The sequence below is a fragment of the Schistocerca serialis genome, chromosome 4, assembly GCF_023864345.2.
Source record: "Schistocerca serialis cubense isolate TAMUIC-IGC-003099 chromosome 4, iqSchSeri2.2, whole genome shotgun sequence".
Taxonomy (NCBI): Eukaryota; Metazoa; Arthropoda; class Insecta; order Orthoptera; family Acrididae; genus Schistocerca; species Schistocerca serialis.
Window position 1 is genome coordinate 116,464,878 of NC_064641.1, and position 23,694 is coordinate 116,488,571.

At 43.8% G+C, this 23,694-nt stretch overlaps 1 protein-coding gene across 1 annotated transcript in view; it reads right to left on the minus strand.

Moving 5' to 3' along the window:
- The window catches only part of LOC126474302 (mucin-2-like), a 53,159-nt gene extending 41,592 nt beyond the window's left edge, over positions 1-11,567 (minus strand). Inside the window, exon 1 of the mRNA XM_050101768.1 lies at positions 11,468-11,567. The gene's annotated coding sequence lies outside the window, so the exon portion shown is untranslated. The remainder of the gene's footprint in view (positions 1-11,467) is intronic.
- Positions 11,568-23,694: the final 12,127 nt, after the last annotated feature.

Consider the following 23,694-nt stretch of genomic DNA (forward strand, 5'->3'; position numbering starts at 1 on the left):
TCACTGATCTGCCTTACGCTGGCCCAATGTACGTTAAGATCGGTAGACTTTTAAGGAAACATGGCATCCAGCGTACTTCGCTTCCTTTTTCGAAGGATCTTTGTGATGTTAAAGACGATCTAGGCCTCCGAAAGTCGGGTGCGCATTACGCCCCATGCGATTGTGGCGTGTACGAGGTCTGTTAAAAAAAATTCCGGAACATTCGTAACTTCGCGTGATGTGTTGGAGCGACATGCGGTTGGGGTCCCAGCACGCGCCCATGTTTAAGGGGGGTAGGACGTCAAACGGGCCGACTTCGAGCAGGAGAGGCATCACAGGGCATTTTAGTTTCCACTGTCTATACTTTTACAAATAAAATCATAAAAATTTGTGAGCATGGCCAGGAAGGATTCAGGATTCACACTCATTGCAGTGGAAGTTCAAAAACATAACAAAATAAATTTTTCTTACGTGTGAAATTTCAACATTTTTTCACTTACTAACGGCTGTATTTGTTGCTATAGGTACACTTTTCTTCATAAGTTAGAGAGATTCCTCGATGAATTTTGCACAGCATACATACCATACTTACAGGTGTATAAAACTCTAGAATTTATTTAATTTATGAAAAAATGAATGAGCTGTTGTATTTTAAACTTCATGTTTAGAAAAACACTCAACTCTTATAGTGAATTACCTAAATTTTTACCACAGTTTTTAATAGATTTGGAAAATGCTAGAGTTTCATACACCTTTAAGTATGGTTTGTACTGGGTGATCAAAAAGTCAGTATAAATTTGAAAACTGAATAAATCACGGAGTAATGTAGATAGAGAGGTACAAATTGACACACAGGCTTGGAATGACATGGGGTTTTAATAGAACCAAAAAAATACAAAAGTTCAAACAACGTCCGACAGATGGGGCTTCATGTGATCAGAATAGCAATAATTAGCATAACAAAGTAAGACAAAGCAAAGATGATATTCTTTACAGGAAATGCTCAATATGTCCACCATCATTCCTCAACAATAGCTGTAGTCGAGGAATAATGTTGTGAACAGCACTGTAAAGCATGTCCGGAGTTATGGTGAGGCATTGGCGTCGGATGTTGTCTTTCAGTATCCCTAGAAATGTCGGTCTATTACGATACACTTGCGACTTCAGATAACCCCAAAGCCAATAATCGCACGGACTGAGGTCTGGGGACGTGGGAGGCCAAGCATGACAAAAGTGGCGGCTGAGCACACGATCATCACCAAACGACGCGTCTAGCAATAAGGGGTGTTTTTCTTTGGTTCTTATAAAACCCCATATCATTCCAAGCATGTGTGTCAATTTTTACCTCTCTATCTACATTATTCCGTCGTTTATTAAGTTTTCAAATTTATACTGACTTTTTGATCACCCGGTATGTTGTGCAAAATTCATCGAAGAATCTCTCTTACTTATGAAGAAAAGTGTACCTATAGCAACAAATGCTGCCATAAGTAAGTGAAAAAGATGATGAAATTTCACATGTAAAAAAAATTATTTCGTTATGTTTTCGAACTTCCACCGCAAAGAGTGTGAATTCTGAATCCTTCCTGGTCATGCTGACAGAGGTTTATGTATTTATTTGCAAAAGTACAAACAGTGCCTCATCTGCCCCAAGTCGGCCCGTTTGACGTCCTGCCCCCCTTAATGTGTAACTTCCCGAAGTTTTTGTTGTGTGTCTCAATGGTTCCAAAGGCTCTAGGCACTATGGGACTTAACATCTGAGGTCATCAGTCTCCTAGACTTACGACTACTTAAACCTAACTAACCTAAAGACATCACACACATCCATGCCCGAGGCAGGATTCGAACCTGTGACCGTAGCAGCAGCGCGGTTCTGGACTGAAGCGCCTAGAAGCGCTCGGCCACAGCGGCCGGCTGTTGTATGTCTGTTAGTTACTGTTCAGTGCTGTATTGAGTAGAACGTGGTGCCGCACAGATTGTGAATATCGAAATGCAGAGTTAGAGGAGCAACGCTTCTGCATTAAATTTTGCGTGAAACTCAAGAAGACCTTTACAGAGACACACTCAGTGATGCAGGAAGCGTACAGTGATGAGTGCTGAAGCCGTACTCGGTGTTACGAATGGTTCACACGGTTTAAAAATGGCCGGACCGGACTTAAGGATGACACTTGTTCAGGACACCCTCGGACGTCTACCGATACATTCATGTCGAAGACTGACTGTCGGAGAGATTCCAGAAGAATATAACATTTCAGTTAGATCCTGAGAGAAGGAAACGGTCTGAATTCATGGCTCTTGAATCACAATAACGCACCCACATATTCATCCCCGTTGGTGCGCGACCATTGCAAAAGAAACGAAAACATCGTGCTGACTCATTCTCGTACTGTCCAGGCCTGGCCCCAGCAGATTTTTTTTATTTCCAAAGTTGAAAGCCCCATTGAAAGGACTAATATTTTCAGCGATAGGCGAGATAAAAGAAAATTGGCAGACGGCGCTTCGTCCGATCCAGCAAGAGGCGTACTAAGACTGCTTCCGGAAGTGGAAACGGCGTTAGGAGCGGTGTATCAACTGTGGAGCGACGGGGTGGGGGAGGGTGGGGGTGGGGGTGGGAGGGGGGAGTATTTAGAAGCAGACGATGCACACTAAGTAAAATGTAAGCGTATAAAAAGTTTGTGGACAAAGTTCCGGAATTTTTTGAACGGATCTCGTATTACGTGGGACAGACCATCAGAACAGTCGAGAAGGGATGCAAGGAACATCAGCGGTACACCCAGCTAAAGCAAACAAGCGAATCACCTGTCACCGCGCAGTGCTCCGAATATTATATGAATTAAAATACGATGAGGCCGTCATCGTAGTGCAAACGCCAAGTTTCTACCATAGCATGATTAAGGGGTCGTATGCCCCGATAGCTGAGTGGTCAGCGCGGCATGATGCCATGCAAAGGGGCCCGCGTTCGATTCCCGGCTGGTCGGAAATTTTCTCCGCTGGGGGCTGGGTGTTGTATTGTCTTCATCATCATTTCATCCTCATCGACACTCAAGCCGCCGAAGTGGTGTCAACTAAAAAGACTTGCATCAGGCGACCGGTTTACCCGACGGGAGATCGTAGCCACACGTCATTTAAGGGGTCTACCACAATAAAGATGCCAGAAAACCTGATGAACAGGAACGGCAGTATCAGTTTAAATAACGCTTGGAAAACGCTCAGAGAGTTTGCGTTACACGAAGTATCAAGACAGTCTAATATACACTAGTGGCCACTAAAATTGCTACACCAAGAAGAAATGCAGATGATAAACGGGTATTCATTGGACAAATATATTATACTAGAACTGACATGTGAATTCATTTTCACGCATTTTTGGGTGCATAGATCCTGAGAAATCAGTAACTAGAACAACCACCTCTGGCCATAATAACGTCCTTGATACGCCTGGGCATTGAGTCAAACAGAGCTTGGATGCCGTGTACAGGCAAGCTGCCCATGCAGCTTCAACACGATACCATAGTTCATGAAGAGTAGTGACTGGCTTATTGTGACGAGCCAGTTGCTCGGCCACCATCGACCAGACGTTTTCAATTGGTGAGAGATCTGGAGAATGTCCTGGCCAGGACAGCAGTCGAACATTTTCTGTGTCCAGAAAGGCCCGTACAGGACCTTGCAATGTGGGGTCGTGCATTATCCTGCTGGAATGTAGGGTTTCGCACGGATCGAATGAAGGGTAGAGCCACGGGACGTAACACACCTGAAACGTAACGTCCAATGTTAAAAGTGCCGTCAGTTCGAACAAGAGGTGACCGAGACGTGTAACCAATGGCACCCATACCATCACGCCGGCTGATACGCCAGTATGGCGATGACGAATACACGCTTCCAATGTACGTTCACCACGATGTCGCCAAATACGGATGCGACCATCATGATGCTGTAAACAGAACCTGGATTCATCCGAAAAAATGACGTTTTGCCACTCGTACACCCAGGTTCGTCGTTGAGTATACCATCGCAGGCGCTCCTGTCTGTGATGCAGCATCAAGGGTAATCGCAGCCATGGTCTCCGAGCTGATAGTCCATGCTGCTGCAAACGTCGTCGAACTGTCCGTGCACATGGTTGTTGCCTTGCAAACTTCCCCATCTGTTGACTCAGGGATCGAGACGTGGCTGCACGATCCGTTACACCCATGCGGATAAGATGGCTGTCATCTCGACTGCTAGTGATACGAAGCCGTTGGGATCCAGCACGGCGATCCGTATTACCCTCCTGAACCCACCGATTCCATATTCTGCTAACAGTCATTGGATCTCGACCAACGCGAGCAGCAATGTCGCGATTCGATAAACTGCAATCAGGATAGGCTGCAATCCGGCGTTTATCAAAGTTGGAAACGTGATGGCACGCATTTCTCTTCCTTACACGAGGCATCACAACAACGTTTCACCAGGCAACGCCTGTCAACTGCTGTTTGTGTATGAAAAATCGGTTGGAAACTTTCCTCATGTCAGCACGTTGTAGGTGTCGCCAGGGGCGCGAACCTTGTGTGAATGCTCTGAAAAGCTAATGTTTTGCATATCACAGCATCATCTTCCTGTCGGTTAAATTCCGCGTCTGTAGCAATTTTAATGGCCAGTAGTGTAGATACAGTCATGACACTGTCTGGAGCAAAAGTTGTTACCGTTTGACAGCTAGAGTGACACTAGCGCTCCAAGCGGTGAGAAAGCATTCACATACGTCTTAAGGATATTGTATGTTTATAATTATTTTCCTACTTAATTAACAAAATAATTGTTACCTTTCTGCGTTCTATGCAATAATAAAGTACCAAGAGACATGAGTTATCGTGAAATAAATGTGAAAACATCCGGATCTCACTGATCAGTGACATATGCTACATCTTATTCATGACGTACTTTCGTAAATGTGTATAGTTGCAACTTATTCCGCTAAAAAGAAGAGAATGTAAACACATATTTCATGCATGAGGAGCATATATTTGTGATGCTGCCTGGTCTTATTACGATAGCCACTTCCCTTGACAAGTAAAATTTTTTGTGGAGTCTGATGAAAACCCATTCTTACATATCAGTCGACTTTCTAATGCACGAATATTTTTGTATATGTAATCAACTTTGTTTCAAAAGCGAATGTATTGAAGATTTGTCTATAGTGGGGAGCAGGCTTGGTAATTGCGACGCGATAAATAATCTCTCGCACTCCCATCACTTACTATGTATACTTTTATTCTCGCAGCCTATGCACAATGCCTTTGTCATAGAGCGCGTATTACAGAGAACTAGACTTGGCCACTGTTTCTATGTTTCGATACAGTGTATCGATACGTGGAACTGTTTCAGTGTTTCGGAACGGCTGTGGTTTACTGTTTCGAAACAGTGGTGTTTCGTATCGCCCCTGTCTCGGATATCCGGACCAGATTCGATCTCGAGCCAGACACAGAAACTGTATCGTTGTTTCAAAATAATGCTTGTTTCAGTCCACCTGTGCTTGGAACGGACTGATTGTATCGAAACAGTGATGTTTCATTCCACTCTGTGTCGGACGAGATTCGGGCTCGGCACAGGTACTGAAACACAACATACCACTTCGTGAAACACCTTCAAGAGTGTCGAAATCGTTTTGACAAGCAATAGCATGAAGCTTAAGATATCCGAAAATAAAGCTTCGTTTCTAGATGACTGTCCTATTCCGAAATGGCGTAATATTTGCTTTATAAACATTAACCAAATAATAAAACAACGCATACTATTCACATTCAAAATAATAAATATTCAGTTAAATTACACTTTTTTATAACATACATTTCTCTGTTCAAGTACAGTAATCATATTAAGAAACGCAAGTAAGCCTAGAACATTTCGAATAAAAAAAAGGCGTAGAGGGACAGTTATTATACATATACATAAATTTAATGTAGGTATAATTGCAAGCAATCTGTTTGACATATCACTGATAGTGTAATGATGAACGGGAAGGGCTTGGAAGGATGGTGAATTTATAGTTACGGTTCGAAACACCTTGAAAGACAAAAATTTTTATGTTATATTTTGTTATTTATTCGAATTATTTGGCATTATTTGTGAGTCTATAGTCACTGTGCCTGTTATCCACAATGATTCCCTTTGTGTGCATGGGAATTAGCAGGATGGGTATATTCCCGTACTAGCAGAATGTGGGAATCCCAGTACCATATCCGTTGTTTCTGCAGTTCGCTCCCACCTCCAGTTCCGTTCGTGGTGGTTCTTCTGTCTTCAGCTATGGCTGTCCTCAGCCAATTGAAAAGTATGAAAGTCACACGACACGAAAGCAGCGCATTTGCTGCATGAAATACGAAACGGCCAAGACGCCTAAGTGATAGTTTCATACTTTCTGCGATTTGATTAGCGCTCTCGCATCTCATTTGTGTTTATAGGGACATACCTATACAGTAGACATTCAAGATGATAAAATGTCGAGGTTTATTAGATTACAAAACACAAACTGTTTCACTGTTTCGAAACAGCGTATCGAAACATTACATTGTACTGTTTCATTTGTTTCGAAACAGTTACTTGTTTCAGTTTGCCCATCTCTACAGAGAACTAATCTGGCAAAGATACAGTTGTTCTTGCTGCGGTAGGGCAGCGATATTATTGGAGGGTAGAGCCAGTGGTTCCACGTCCCCACAGATTCTTGCCGTTTGTCACTCAGATGTAGTAACAGTTGTGGGATTGGTTTCATCTGTGTTGGGAATCTGTTTTATTGCTTTTGGCGTGTTTTTATCTCGCCTATGCGGCTTCCCCTTCAGTTACCTGTGTTTTGGAATATTCCCTTCGTTCCACATTCACTGATTTGGCAGAAGGTGTGGCGATCAAAACTTCGCATTGTTGGGTAGATACACGACGTATTTCTGCAAAAGGTCCGTCCTTCTGGTGTTTTCTAACAATGTTTAGTTATTAAAAGAAAATGACACCCTCCAATAAATATCTGTACGTTATAAGAGAATCGTAAATATATTATCCTGTAATGTACTGTTTTATACCTCCCAGGGTCCTTAGGAAACTAAAGTATGACAAATGTGGTACCTTTTTAGTTATTGTCGATTTTTGTGGCACTACATACGCTCTCTATTGTAAAGACTATGGTACAAATCAATATAAACGGTTGTACTCCCTCTCATCCGATAGCATACTCAGAAGAGTCACTTGCTGGCCGCTTGGTGCGCTGCTGTAGAAAAGAAGAGACGGAGTGTCGCGAATGTTGCGTAACTCTGTGGTATCAGTGAAAACTCTGAAACGCAAAAAAAGAGCACCAAAAGGTGTGGGGCGCATCGGGAACCGAACTCGGCTATAAACAGCGGCGCGAGTCCGACAGTAGCTCGCTGCCTTGTTGGAATCCGGGCAACGACTACACGTAACAGCACAACTGGTCGCAACCGAAGAAGACGGCTGGGTCGGCTGTGGAAATATTTTGTACAACATGGAGACAACAACTTGGCGGAACACCTGGGTGCTCACTATCAATCAATCATGCCGAGAAAACCTGAGAGATCAGAGGCAATCACATTTATAGCATTTGTAGATGTAGATAATGTTGACTGGATTAAACCATTTGATACTCTAAAGTTATCAGGGATAAGATACAGGGATCCAAAGGTTATCTACTGCTGGGAAACAAATCTCACAGCTTAAGAGACAAACGACGGTATGGAGGTGATTGGGAAGGGAGTGAAACATGGTTGTAGCCTATCTCTCACGTTATTCAATCAGCGCAAAGAGCAACAGAAAAAAAATAAGGAGACATTTCCAAAGGACAGGAAGAAGAAATAACGACTTTAAGATAGTTGGTACTGTAAGATACTGTCAGAGACGGTAAGGACTTGGAAGAATAGTTAAGCGGAATGTATAGTGTTTTGAAAAGAGTTTGTAAAAGGAAAATCAACAAAAGAAAGCCGACGGGGTGTAGACGAATTAAACCAGGTGATACTGGAAGAACTGAATTAAGAAATGAATCGCAAAGGTAATGTGCGAGTTTTGTCTTTTGGGCACCAAAATACAGTATGTAGGCGTCGTCAGCAGAAATAAAGAGAGTAAAAAACGGACCCTGGCAACAAGAGAAGGACCTGTTCTTAAAAAGAGAAATGTATTGGCAATATAAATGAAAGTCTTGGTCGTTTGCAATAGTAGTTCAAAATGGTTCAAATGGCTCTGAGTACTATGGGACTTAACATCTGAGGTCATCAGTCCCCTAGAACTTAGAACTACTTAAACCAAACTAACCTAAGGACATCACACACATCCATGCCCGAGGCAGGATTCGAACCTGCGACTGTAGAGGTCGCGCGGTTACAGACTGAAACGCTTAGAACCGCTCGGCCACTTCGGCCGGCTGCAATAGTAGCTGTTGCGAATGTATGCTCCTGTGGAAATCAAACGTGGACGAGAAAGAGACTGACGAAAAAAAATCGAATCACCAAGGAAGAAAGATGAGGCTACTCCAATTTCGCGGCAGTCGCGTAAGTGTGGCACTAGAAGCGCCACTATGAGGGTGCAAATCGGGTTCGCTTTTAAATGTACGCTGCAACAGTCGTGAGTGTTGGTTACGTTTGAGATTCGACGTGGTGTGTTGATGTTAGCCAAGAATGGCGACAAAAGTACTATTCTTAACACCTCACTAAGTTCGTGTATCAGGCTTACGAGAAGCTGGATGTTCGTTCTGAGATATTGCAGCAACACTTGACAGGAATATAGTCTCTGTAAGTGACTGGTGGCAGTGGTGGTCATTCGAATTTACGGTCGCAATAAGATAGGGATCCGGACGGCAACCGGCCACTACACAGAGGAAAGAACATGATGTTCGGTGTACGGTTCTGGCACATCGTACTGCATCTGCAGCTGCAGTTTCAGCAGAAGTTGGCACCACAGTGACAAATGGTTCAAATGGCTCTGAGCACTATGGGACTTAACATCTATGGTCGTCAGTCCCCTAGAACTTAGAACTACTTAAACCTAACTAACCTAAGGACAACACACAACACCCAGTCGAGGCAGAGAAAATCCCTGACCCCACCGGGAATCGAACCCGGGAACCCGGGCGCGGGATGCGAGAATGCTACCGCACGACCACGAGCTGCGGACCCACAGTGACAGAACGAACTGTTACAAATAGGTTACTTCAACAACAGCTTCGAGCCAGACGCGCTATAACTTGCGTTCCACTGACGCTAAGCGACCGGCATATGCGACTTCAGCGGTGTCAGGGGAGAGCCCATTGGAGGGCAGTGTGGAGTTCTGTTGTGTTTCCTGATGGATGCTGGTTCTGCTTCGGTGCCACTGACGGCCGTGTGGTGATTAGGAGTCCAGATGATGGCCTGCAAATAACCTGTCTGCTTGCTAGGCACACTGGACGTACACCTAGAACTGTGGTCCGGGGTGCGATTTCGTATGACAGCAGGAGCACTCTAGCGGTTATGCCAAACACCCTGGTTGCATATTTGTACATCAGTCTGGTGGTTGGGTCTCTTGTGCTGCCATTCATGAACAGCATTCCAGGGGGGAGGGGGGGGGGGCGGTTATAACATCAGCACACATACCGCTGTTGTAACCCAACATGTTCTACAGAGTGTCGACATGTTGCCTTGGTCTGCTCGATCATCACATCTACCTCCAATCGAGCACATACAGGGCATCATTGGGCGACAACTCCAGCGCCATCCACAAACAGCATTAACAGTCCCTATCTGATTTGATCCATTATAAATGGTTTTTGAAAGCCTGCGACTGTAGATACAATAGGTTTGTTTATAAATAAATAACTCTTCTGCTACCAGTCACGATTTTTTCTTTATTTTACTATTCGCACGACGCGTTTCGAGAAATAATTCCCATTTCAAGTGCGTTTTTTGGTGTGTATCAAGCCATTTCTTTTGATGTTGTCAGTGCGTGTGAATCTGCTTCATTTTGTTGACCTTTAAGTTTTCTAGTGGTCCATTTGTATAGAGACTCTATACAAAGAAAAGTCTCATTACTTTATTGATGCACCTCGTAGAATCTAAAAATATTTACATTGTCAAGGGACCAGAAACTTTAATACTTGATATAAACTTCAAATTGATACACGTACTCGTTCCTGAGGAAAAGAGTTTCTAACAGCTGGACAGACAAACGGATGGACAGACCACAAAGCTATCATATCAGAGTTCCGTTTTTAAAGACTGAGACACGGAACCGGAAAAACAAAAAAGAAGCAGAAGTAAAGGAGTCATTTCTAGGCTCTTTTCAGCAATCTGGGAAGAAAGCCGTTAGCATAACACAAGATATTTTTTGGGTCATTGAACATGATGGTCAGCAAATAACAATTTGCCTAGGACAGAAATACAGCAACGCTTCTACAATGGCTGCAGTGCGTTCAGGAGTCCAAGTAAGAATTTTTGTGAACTTTCCTAAGGCATTATTTGTGCCCTATGTAGGCCAGTCTTAACCTGTGCGGATTACACTCTTTTGCAACAGTTTCATCGTGCGCGACTTTTTTTGGGGGCCTCTGAAGATCTGTTAACCTGTTTTACTCACCCTCCACAGACAGGTTGACGATACTTCCGAAAAACGTTGGGATTTAAGTTAAACTTTAGGATACACGATGGACTGTTCACTATCAAGCTGTTAAGCCTTTGTTTCTCTGCATTAAATCGATTATCGATGCCACTGAGGAATTGATCCTTGCTCAAACTTTGTCTTCATTGCGTGATCAATCATTTTTATGACAAATTGCTTGTTAGCTTTTATCTCGGGGTTCTTCGACCGACGTTTGATTGATAATTTTTCTGACCTTTCGCCGGCAAGAGTTACTGGCACTGAAGAACCCGAGACAGATGTAACAGGCAATTTGTCAAGAAGTGGCCTGTTAAATCTTAACCTTTTTGTAATCATTTTTACGTTTTTGTGTTTAGGGAGTATTGACTTAGAAGAAGACTGTCATTCACAAAATATTGACAATTTCTTGGTGTCAGCTTCGGAATACGTATTGCTAAGATAAGAGGCCTAAATGCCTTTCTGAAAGACAAGAGTAATTATAAATTATCATGTTGATGGAGGTCACATGTGACAAGGTGGGCATTCCCGTGGAAAATAAGGAAAACTATAAAGAAGAAGGGGAAAATACCTGAAGAGAAGGCTGCAGACGAGACGCTGACCTTGCACCACGAACGAAGAAGCTCAATCAATGTCGAAAGTGCATATACAGCTGCGGCGTGTATTGAGGTGACGCAACTGAAGCACTGCCTCGGCAACAACAGCTGTAACGATGTATTATGGCTACGGTCGCAGGTTCGAATCCTGCCTCGGGCATGGATGTGTGTGATGTCCTTAGGTTAGTTAGGTTTAAGTAGTTCTAAGTTCTAGGGGACTGATGACCTCAGCAGTCAAGTCCCATAGTGCTCAGAGCCATTTGATGTATTGTGTAACTTCAGTCACGCCGTTATTCAATAATATTTACCTGTAGATAAAACCGTCACATTTCTTCGAAAGACGTAACACTAATACGTTCATTACGTCACATTACTGACCGAGCATTGTGTGCCGACCCGAAGCAATCGTCCTGCACTTACCGGAACAGACAGACAGTTGCGCGCGCATCTCTGAAGACCACGAGCCATTTGCGTGCCTTTCTGCCACAACCGATACTAGCGTCGGACGGACATATAATACAAAGTAGCAGATTGTGTCAATAACAGCATGTACTGTATTGCTCAGTATACGGGGTTGATAAATGTGTATGAAAGTGTGCATAGGTGCTAGATAGCATCTACTCATATAATACAGAACTATATGCGTGTTACAAAAGAGCTTTTGTTGACGCTGTTTTCTGCACATTCTTTCTCAGAAAAACAGGGGATAATTAAACATGGACAGCCAACATCAGAACTACCCAACTTGGTTCAAAAACCAGTAAATTTAGGAGTGATTTAGGAGTAATCCACTAAATTACATGTCCATATCATTAACGTCGATATGCAGCAGGATTTTGGAACATATATTGTGTTCGAACAATATGAATTGAAGAGAAGGTTCTATTGACACAAAGTCAACACGGATTTAGAAAACATCGTTCCTGTGAAACACAACTAGCTCTTTACGCACCCAGAAGACTTTTGACACTGTATCACACAAGCGACTTGTAGTGAAATTGCTTGCTTATGGAATATCGTCTCAGTTATGTGACTGGATTCGTGATTTCCTGTCAGAGACGTCACACTAGTAATTATCGGAAAGCGATAGAGTAAAACAGAAGTGATTTCTGGCGTTCCCCAAGGTAGTGTTATAGGTCCTTTGCTGTTCATCAGAGGATCAGAACAAAATGCAAAACGATTTAGAAAAGATATCGGTATGGTGCGAAAATTGGCAGTTGACCCTAAATAATGGAAAGCGTGAGGTCATCCACACGATTACACTATAAATCAGTCAAATCTAAAGGCCGTAAGATCGACGAAACATCTAGGAATTACAATTATGAACAACTTAAATTAGAAGGAACACATAGAAAACGTTGTGGGGAAGGCTAACCAAAGACTGCATTTTTTTGGCAGGACACTTACAAAATGTAACAGATCTACTAAAGAGACTGCCTACACTTTGCTTGTCGATCTCTTTCAGAATACTGCTGCGCGGTGTGGGATCCTTACCAGATAGGACTGACGGAGTACATCAACAAAGTTCAAAGAAGGGCAGCACGTTTTGTATTATCGCGAAATAGAGGATAGAGTGTCACTGAAATGATACAGGATTGGGGGTGGACACCATTAAAACAAATGAGTTTTTCGTTGCAGCAGAATCTTCTCTTGAAATTTCAGTCACCACTTTTTTCCTCCGAATGGGAAAATATTTTATTGGCACCTACCTACATAGGGCGAAACGATCATAGTAAAATAAGGGAAATCAGAACTCTCACGGAAAGATATAGGTGTTCGTTTTTTCGCGTATTGAACGAGATTGGAATAATAGAGAATTATTGTGAAGGTGGTTCGATAAACCTTCTGCCGGGCACTTAAATGTGATTTGCAGAGTATCTATGTAGATGTAGATTAGACATTTTCACAGTAATACACTTTAAGAAATAAAAAAAAGATGCACCACGAAGGAATTATCCGTATGCGACGTAAATCAGTACATGTGATGTAGGCCCACCCGGCTAGCCGTGCGGTAAAACGCGCTGCTTCCCGAGCGGGAAGGCGTGCCCGTCCCTGGCACGAATCCGCCCGGCGGATTAGTGTCGAGGTCCGGCGTGCCGGCCAGCCTGTGGGTGGCTTTTACCGCGGTTTTCCATCTGCCTGGGCGATTGCGGACTGGTTCCCCTTATTCCGTCTCAGTTACACTATGTCGGCGAGTGCTGCGCAAACACTTTCTTCATGTACTCGTACACCATCATTATTCTACCACGCAAACATTTGGAGCTACACTCGTCTGGTATGAGACGTTCCCAGGGGGGCCCACTGGGGGCCGAACCGCACAATAACCCTGGTTTCGATGTAGGGCGGCGGTGGGGTGGTTGGACTACTATGGCCTGTTGTGGGGTTGTAAACCACTGGGGGGGGGGGGGGGGGGCTATAGCGGGACGAAATCTCTCTGTCGTTTCTAGGTCTCTGGTTCAATACACAATACACACATGTGATGTACATGTAAAGACAAACAAATGGTTACAATCTCAGAAAAACTGGATGATCTATTCAAGAGAAAAACCTTCACAAATTGAGCAAGTCAGTAGCCCGTTGTGCCACCTCTGCACCACGTGTGAGCAGTTATTCTGGTCATCTTTCCAGACGACGTTACCAGAGCATCATCTGTGTCTACCCTTTAATAGGGGGTGCTCATAGACATGTGAAGCAAGGAGGCAATCATGCAACAGAGACACACCCTGGCTTCCTACTGCTAAATGAGCGAGTTCGAAGGGAGTCGAATTGTGAACTTACGAGTGGCGGGATGGTCCACTCAGAGAACTGCCACACAAGTTGGATGTGCTTCGTCAGTAGTACAACGATGCTGGTATCAGTGGTCACACGGGCATTCTCACAACTGTAGACGAGGTTCTGGACGTACATACGGCACGGGCGCGCGCCAGGGTCGTCGTATTTTTAGGGCAGCAATGGTAGATCGTACAGCTACCACAGCTCAGATAATAGGGCTTGTGGGTGTAGATGTCTGACTCATCGTGGAGCTTTGAAAACCTCCTCTCACATGACGCTACGGGAACACAAAAAGTTATGCAAATCTTTACTCCAGAATGAGGCTGGGAACGCACTATGAACAGTACGAATATTTATGATGTCCAGCCAAGAGACTCAATGAATTTTTACAATTTGCGAGAACCTTCATACATATGAAATTTCTGCAAGGATACTATCCTCAGAAATGTCGTCGTAATTGTGAATTGAACTTAGAATCCTGGCAAGTTCCATTTCTGAAATTTTTATCAGACTGCTAGTCTGGTTTTTCAACGTGTCTCCATTTCTTGCAGAAGCTTGTCGATCAGTGGCGTGCTGTGGTCATTCAGATAGCCGGAGCAATGAATGTTATAATTATAATATCTTTATTGTATATTAATTATAATTTTAATATTACTTAATTCATAATTTTAATATTACAGTTTTAAGTAACCAATGGTAAACCAACTGACAATATTGTCTCCGTTACTCTCACAACGGTTATTAGTTTCAACTGAAAGAATAGATAGTGAAATAATTAGACCTAATATCAATTTACATTACTACAATAGTGGAAATCCGTGTAGAGCCAGGGTTCATACGGAAGTAACTGTATAATGTCTGTAGCATACTGTGACGTTTCTGTTGTGAAAGTAATACACTACTGGCCATTAAAATTGCAACACCAAGAAGAAATGCAGATGATAAACGGGTATTCATTGGACAAATATATTACACTAGAACTGACATGTGATTACATTTTCACGCAGTTTGGGTGCATAGATCCTGAGAAATCAGTACCCAGAACAACCACCTCTGGCCGTAATAACGGTCTTGATACGCCTGGGCATTGAGTCAAACAGAGCTTGGATGGCGTGTACAGGTACAGCTGCCCGTGCAGCTTCAACACGATACCACAGTTCATCAAGAGTAGTGACTGGCGTATTGTGACGAGCCAGTTGCTCGGCCACCATTGACCAGACATTTTCAATTGGTGAGAGATCTGGACAATGTGAGCCCAGGGCAGCAGTCGAACATTTTCTGTATCCAGAGAGGTCCTTACAGGACCTGCTACATGCGGTCGTGCATTATGCTGCTGAAATGTAGGGTTTCGCAGGAATCGAATGAAGGGTAGAGCCACGGGTCGTAACACATTTGAAATGTAACGTCCACTGTTCAAAGTGCCGTCAGTGCGAAAAAGAAGTGACCAAGACGTGTAACCAGAGGCACCCCATACCATCACGCCAGGTGATACGCTAGTATGGCGATAACGAATACACGCTTCCAATGTGCGTTCACCGCGATGTCACCAAATACGGATGCGACCATCATGATGCTGTAAACAGAACCTGGATTCATCCGAAAAAATGACGTTTTGTCATTCGTGCACCCAGGTTCGTCGTTGAGTACACCATCGCAGACGCTCCTGTCAGTGATGCAGCGTCAAGGGTAACCGCAGCCATGGTCTCCGAGCTGACAGTCCATGCTGCTGCAAACGTCGTCTAACTGTTCGTGCAGATGGTTGTTGTCTTGCAAACGTCCCCATCTGTTGACTCAGCTATCGAGACGTGGCTGTTCGATCCGTTATAGCCATGCGGATAAGATGCCTATCGTCTCGACTGCTAGTGATACGAGGCCGTTGGGATCCAGCACGGCGTTCCGTATTACCCTCATGAACCCACCGATTCCATATTCTCCTAACAGTCATTGGATCTCGACCAACGCGAGCAGCAATGTCGCGATACGGTAAACCGCAATCGCGATCGGCTACACTCCGACCTTTATCAAAGTCGGAAACGTGATGGTACGCATTTCTCATCTTTACACGAGTCATCACAACAACATTTCACCAGGCTACGCCGGTCAACTGCTGTTTGTGTATGAGAAATCGGTTGGAAGCTTTCCTCATGTCAGCACGCTGTAGGTGTCGCCACCGGCGCCAACCTTGTGAGAATGCTCTGAAAAGCTAAACATTTGCATATCACAGCATCTTCTTCCTGTCGGTTAAATTTCGCGTCTGTAGCACGTCATCTTCGTGGTGTAGCAATTTTAATGGCCGGTAGTGTACTTACATACAAAACATAAACAGCCCTGAAAGGATTACGTAATTTCTTTCATAACACGAGTAACAAAATAAGGCGTTTTCATTTCCTGGATAGAAATTGGTATGAAAGCACTCCCTGTCTTGTTGTGCTATTGCACTGTTAGTACTTTGTCCAACCTCCGATTTTCCTAATTGCCTCAAAAATTCTTTTCGGCATTGATTTTGATAGGATTTGTAGTTCCTGCAGTGAAAGTTTCGCCCCTCTTCTAGTACCGCACTTTTCATTTCAAATACGGGCTCAATTGTCTTTAACTGCGAGAAATACGCCTTTCAAGTATTCCCCAAATGTTTTTCCACGGGATATATATCCGGGCTACGTGTAGAAAAGGGCAAGAAATGAATATCTTTATCTTCAGTTCACTTTGTGGTTGTAGCAGAAACATGCACAGATGTATCACCTTTTTGAAACATTTGACTTTCATTCCGTAGGTCCTCATACATTCTAATCAGTTCTGTCTGTAGCATCCCAGTGTGCATGTTAGAATTTATTCTAGTGTTCAGCCAAGCACTGGGTGATTTACGTTTAGCACAGAAGGTTGCCCAAATCACAACAGTTCCACCACCATAATTTCTGCTCATTCTTACCTGCAGGTCTGTTCTCAGATCACGTCAATAATACTGTATTCCATCTGGTCCCTCTAAATTAAACTTCTTCTAAGCACTGAAGATCACTTTATCCCATTCTGAAGTGTATGACAGACGTCTTTCAGCAAACTCCAATCTAGACAGTTTATGTTTGGGTGTTAGAGCAAGTTTCTGTAGTTCGTTTCTTGAATGCAAGATGTTTTTCATTGGCCAAAATTTGTCGTTGACGTATGGCACTTGCTGACAACGGTAAATCTCAAACAAGTAGAATAACGGTTTGTGGCCCTCTCTTCGTGCAGAATGAACCGTTTCGATGCTATTCAGCCCATATTTTCCTTTCTGTTTATATCATGAGCGAAATCTATCGAAGTGATCAACCACTGCATTTGAACTGTTCAAGTTCTTGGCGATTTGACGATTACAGAATTCCATTTCGTTGTACGCATTAACTTTTCCTTTTTCATCTCATTATAAATATTTTCCGCATAGCACTGTCATAGTCGTGGTTTATGTACACAACACGCACTCTCACTTATGATGCGTGTTTACTGTTTGCGGCAATGGCACAAACGCACACACTAACATAACGCAGTGCCGACTGCCCTTACACTGAGTTCCACCCTCTACCACCTGAATCATTGATGTCTTGTTATGCACAGCACTACTGACATAAAATGCGATGCCATTTGACTGCATTTCTCAGTATACTGGATCTCACACCATAGCATACACACTGTGCACTACTATTCTAGCCGACAACGTTAATTTTCCCTCAGATATCCGTGCCTTTGTACTGATTTCTGCTACTGTACAAGCAAACTTCTACAAAAAAATAACTACAGTGAAGCGTCAAACAAACTGGTATAGGCATGCGTATTCCAATACAGATATATGTAAACAGGCAGAATATGGAACCGCGGCCGGCAACGCCTATGACAAGTGTCTGGCGCAGTTGTTAGATCCGTTACTGCTGCTACAATGGCAGGTTGTCAAGATTGAAGTGAGTTTGAACGTGGTGTTATAGTAGGCGCACGAGCGATGGTACACAGCATTGAACGTCAGGAATCCGGTAAAACATCAAATCTCCGACATCGCTGCGCCCGGAAAAAGATCCTGCAAGAACGGGACCGACGACGACTGAAGAGAATCGTTCAACGTGACAGAAGTGCAACCCTTCCGCAAATTGCTGTAGATTTCAGTGCTGGGCCATTAACAAGAATCGCGTGCGAACCATTCGACGAAACATCATCGATATGGGCTTTCGGAGCCGAAGGCCTACTCGTGCACCCTTGATGACTGCACGACACAAAGCTTTACGCCTCGCCTGGGCCCGTCAACACCGACGTTAGACTGTTGATAACCGGAAACATGTTGCCTGGTCGGGCGAGTCTCGTTCCAAATTGTACCGAGTTGATGGACGCGTACGGTTGTGGAGACAATCTCATGAATTCACCGAAACCTGCATGCCAGCAGGTAACTGTTCAAGCCGGTGGAGGCTTTGTAATGGTGTGCGGCGTGTGTAGTTGGAGTGATATGGAACCCCTGACACGACTAGATACGAATGTGACAGGTGGCATATACGTAATCATCCTGTATGTTCACCTGCATCCATTCGTGACCATTGTGCATTCCGACGGACATGGGCAATTACAGCAGGACAATGCGACGCCGCACACGTCCAGAATTGCTAACAGAGTGGCTCCAGGAACACTCTTCTGAGTTTAAACACTTCCGCTGGCCACCAGACTCTCCAGATGTGAACATTATTAAGCATATCTGGGATGCCTTGCAACGTGCTGTTCAGAATAGCTCTCCACCACGTCGTACTCTTACGAATTTATGGAGAACCCTGCAGGATATGTGGTGTCAGTTCCCTCCAGCACTACATCAGACGTTAGTCGAGTTCATGACAAGTTCTGTTGCTATACTTGTGCGTGCTCGCGGGGGTCCTACACGATATTAGGCAGGTGTTCCAGTTTGTTTGCGTCCTCAGTGTATTTTCTGGCTTTTTTGGTGACCACCTCCTTAAAGAAATGTACCTTCTTTCTGCGTTCTCCTAGTAGGCACGCTTCAACTGAACTAATTCCAAGCTGCGACAGTCTCTATTCTCCGGTAGAATTTCGAGAGTACCTTTTGTTTCTCTTCCACGCTGATAACGACTTTTTCTACTGCATACTCACAGGAATTGCGTACAGTAATGACACTAACATATTAAACTGCTATAGACTTTTATTTTTGAGTTAGAACTCAGTAATGTTGCAAATTCACTCATGGTTTTATCTCTAAGCTGTTCAGTACTGTACTCTACAGTCAGCTCATTTTTCAATCGAAAAGCTTCGAAGAACTCCCTATAGGTATTTGAAAGACTTTGCGAGTTGCTATCGGGAAAATGGTTAGCATACTCTCCGCAGTCGTCACAATAAATTTAAAAACCTCAGTTTAGAATAATCTTGAAATCTAAAACCAAGTGGCTATCAATGTTATCAGACACTTCGCAGCAGATACGTTTATAGTTGATATTTTTCCTCCTCGTACTTTGGACACGGCTTCCTGGAAAACCTGTTCACAGTTGTCAAGTGGCGCGGCTATGGAGCTGCAAGTTTCCTGGATCATCTGTTCACAGTACCAAATAGCACTTCGATGCTTGTATAGAATGCTGTAGACATCGGTGAAGATAAATACACTTACGAAAAAAATCGCAACGCCAAAAACTAATTAATGTAGGGTAACGAAATTTCGCGAACGCAATTGTCTTGGTAACATATTTAAGTGATTAAGATTGCAAGATCACAGGTCAGTGCAAGCGCAAGATAAGCCATTGAAAACATGAAATGCTGGTACCTTAATAAGCGGTGTAAACGCCGGCATGTTGAATGCAAGGATGCAAATGGGCATACATTGTGTTGTACCATTACTGGATGTCGGTTTGTGGGATGGAGTTTCATGGCTGTGGCACTTGGTCTTCTAGACATGGACGATTAATGCTGTTTGTGGATAACTCTGGAGTTATAGTCGGATGATGTCTCGTACGTGCTCGATTGGAGACAGATCTAGTGATCAAGTAGCCTAAGGCAACATGTCGACACTCTAGAGCATGTTGGGTCACAACAGCCGTATGTGGACGAGCGTTATCCTGTTGGAAAACACCAACTGGAATGCTGTTCATGAATGGCAGCACAACAGGTTCAGTCACCAGACTGAGGTACAGATTGGCAGTCAGGGGTCATGGGATAACCACGAGAATGCTCCTGCTGTCACACGAAATCGCACCTCAGACCATAACTCCAGGTGTAGGTCCAGTGTGTGTAGCACGCAGACAGGTTGGTTGCAGGCTCTCAAATGACCTCCTTCTCACCAAGACACGGGCATCACTGGCACCGAGAGATAACCAACTTTCTTCAGGAAATACGACAGAGCTCCACCCTGTCCTCCAATGAGGTCTCGCTTAACACGACTAAAGTCGCAAATGGCGGTGGTGTGGGGTCAATGGAATGCACGCTACAAGGCATCTGGCTCGAAGCTGTCCTTGAAACACCCGATTTGTAACAGTTCGATGAGCTGCTTAAATTGCTGCTGCAGTTGTTGTACGATGTGCCAGAGCTATACGCGGAAGACGATGGTGCCAGCAATCATACAGGGTGAAAAGTATTTAAACCGACAAACTCTGGGAAGTTGTAGGGGACATCAAACAAATATTTTTCCCTAATGTCATTTTTCCCTATGAGGATTATTTAAACCGGTAGAGGCCGTATTACGCTCTTCAGTTGTTACAGGCCGCATTACGATATTCGGTTGTTGGAGGGCGTATTACGCTCTTCAGTTGCAGGCAACTGCTGTCCATCAGTGTAGTAGTGCATTGTCTCTGTTTACTAATGGAGCGATACACCGGGAGTGAGTACACTGACATGCTTGGTGCGTACTACGTAGCGCACCACAACAGACGAGCTGCACAGCGGGTTTATCAACAACAATATCCTAATCTCCGTATCCCGCATCATACGACCTTTGCTGCTGTATGCCGGCCGAAGTGGCCGTGCGGTTCTAGGCGCTGCAGGCTGGAACTGCGAGACCGCTACGGTCGCAGGTTCGAATCCTGCCTCGGGCATGGATGTGTGTGATGTCCTTAGGTTAGTTAGGTTCAAGTAGTTCTAAGTTCTAGGGGACTAATGACCTCAGAAGTTTAGTCCCATAGTGCTCAGAGCCATTTAAACCATTTTGCTGCTGTATGCCAACGTCTGCGTGAGACCGGGTCATTTAGCAGATTACCTAGACAGGAAGGCTGTCGCACGGTAAGAACACTGCAATTTGAAGAAGCTGTCTTGCAGCATGTGGAGCGGGATCCTTCAATCAGCACTCGTGCAACTGCACGTAACATGGGGACGAATCAGACAAATGTAAGAACAGTCCTTCTAAAGATTGCTTTCCATTTCACATACAGCGTGTCCACAACCTAGAACCAGTTCATTATCCACCCAGAGCACAGTTTTCGCAGTGGTACCTGGAACGGTGTGAAATGCATCCTACATTTATATCTACTGTGTTGTTTACCGATGAAGCAACGTTCGGGCGTGATGGAGTCTTCAACATGCACAATTCGCTTCTTTGGAGTGAGGATAACCCACATGCCACAGTTACTAGCGCTCCTCAAGCGCGGTTCTTCGTTAATGTGTGGATCAGTGTTGTTGGGGACTGTTTAATTGGGCCGTGTCTGCTACCTATGCCATTAAATGGCAGGCACTATTACAATTTTCTCGCCAGAGCATTGCCAGAATTGCTGGAAGACGTCCCGCTCCCTACAAGACAACGCATGTGGTTCCAACATGACGGGGCGCTGGCACATTTCAGTCTTCGTGTGCGTCGATTCCTGGACCAACGGTTCCCAGAAACGTGGATTGGTAGAGGTGGTCCTGTACCATGGCCTACTCGATCCTTGGTCATAAAAATGGAAAAGTGTTTGTTGGTTTAATTAATTTGCCGCCAGATAAATCTTCCTCTACCGGTTTAAATACTCCTCATAGGAAAAAATGGCATTAGGGAAAGATATTTGTTTTGATGTCCCCTACAACCTCCCAGAATTTGTCGCTTTAAATACTTTTCACCCTGTATACGGTGGCTACATTCCTGCCCACCAGTCTTTCTGCAGTATCGCAGAAGGAACGTCGAGCTTCTCGCAGCCATATTAAACGACCTCGTTCAAACTCAGTGAGGTGTTGATAATGGCACCTTCGTCCCGTTAAAGGCATTCTTGACTAACATCAATTCACCACCTTCAATCTCGAAGCTCTCGACCGTTTCGGCGTGTACTTAAAGCAAACCTGATTTGCATCATCATAGTGGCGCTACTAACTTTTCTCTCACGCGACTGGCTTGAAATCTGAATAGACTTCAGATGTAGAGACATGCCTACCAACTTTCGTTTATGTCGAACAACTTCTTCTTGGTGTTGAGATTTTTTTCTATCAGTGTATTTTGTGGAAATCGTTCAACAAAAGAAAACAAATTTGAAATCTTGTAAAAGTGCCCAAAATCCATTAATTGGTGTTAAAATATTTGAATAGTTTCTTGGGGACCTTTTAGCATGGCGCTAAACACATAACAAAGATTAATTCTGTTCTTGAACGCAGTGTTCATTAATGTTGATAAGTAATTCCATCTCGTTGGGCAGAGATTTGGAAATCGATGTTGAAAGAATCTATCCAAAAATGTAACACGTTTATGATACCTGAAAAAAAAAGGCCGCCAGATCATTAACGCGAATTCTTTACAGACGAATGGAAAAACTGGTAGAAGCGGACCTCGGGGAAGATCAGTTTGGATTCCGTAGAAATGTTGGAACACGTGAGGCAATACTAACCTTACGACTTATCTTAGAAGAAAGATTAAGAAAAGGCAAACCTACGTTTCTAGCATTTGTAGACTTAGAGAAAGCTTTTGACAACGTTAACTGGAATACTCTCTTTCAAATTCTGAAGGTGGCAGGGGTAAAATACAGGGAGCGAAAGGCTATTTACAATTTGTACAGAAACCAGATGGCAGTTATAAGAGTCGAGGGGCATGAAAGAGAAGCAGTGGTTGGGAAAGGAGTGAGACAGGGTTGTAGCCTCTCCCCGATGTTATTCTATCTGTATATTGAGCAAGCAGTAAAGGAAACAAAAGAAAAATTCGGAGTTGGATTTAAAATCCATGGAGAAGAAATAAAAACTTTGAGGTTCGCCGATGACATTGTAATTCTGTCAGAGACAGCAAAGGACTTGGAAGAGCAGTTGAACGGAATGGACAGTGTCTTGAAAGGAGGATATAAGAGAACATCAACAAAAGCAAAACGAGGATAATGGAATGTAGTCAAATTAAATCGGGTGATGCTGAGGGGATTAGATTAGGAAATGAGACACTTAAAGTAGTAAAGGAGTTTTGCTATTTAGGGAGTAAAATAACTGATGATGGTCGAAGTAGAGAGGATATAAAATGTAGACTGGCAATGGCAAGGAACTCGTTTCTGAAGAAGAGAAATTTGTTAACATCGAGTATAGATTTAAGTGTCAGAAAGTCGTTTCTGAAAGTATTTGTATGGAGTGTAGCCATGTATGGAAGTGAAACATGGACGATAACCAGTTTGGACAAGAAGAGAATAGAAGCTTTCGAAATGTGGTGCTACAGAAGAATGCTGAAGATAAGGTGGGTAGATCACGTAACTAATGAGGAGGTATTGAATAGGATTGGAGAGAAGAGAAGTTTGTGGCACAAATTGACTAGAAGAAGGGATCGGTGGGTTGGACATGTTTTGAGGCATCAAGGGATCACCAATTTAGTATTGGACTAGAAGAAGGGATCGGTTGG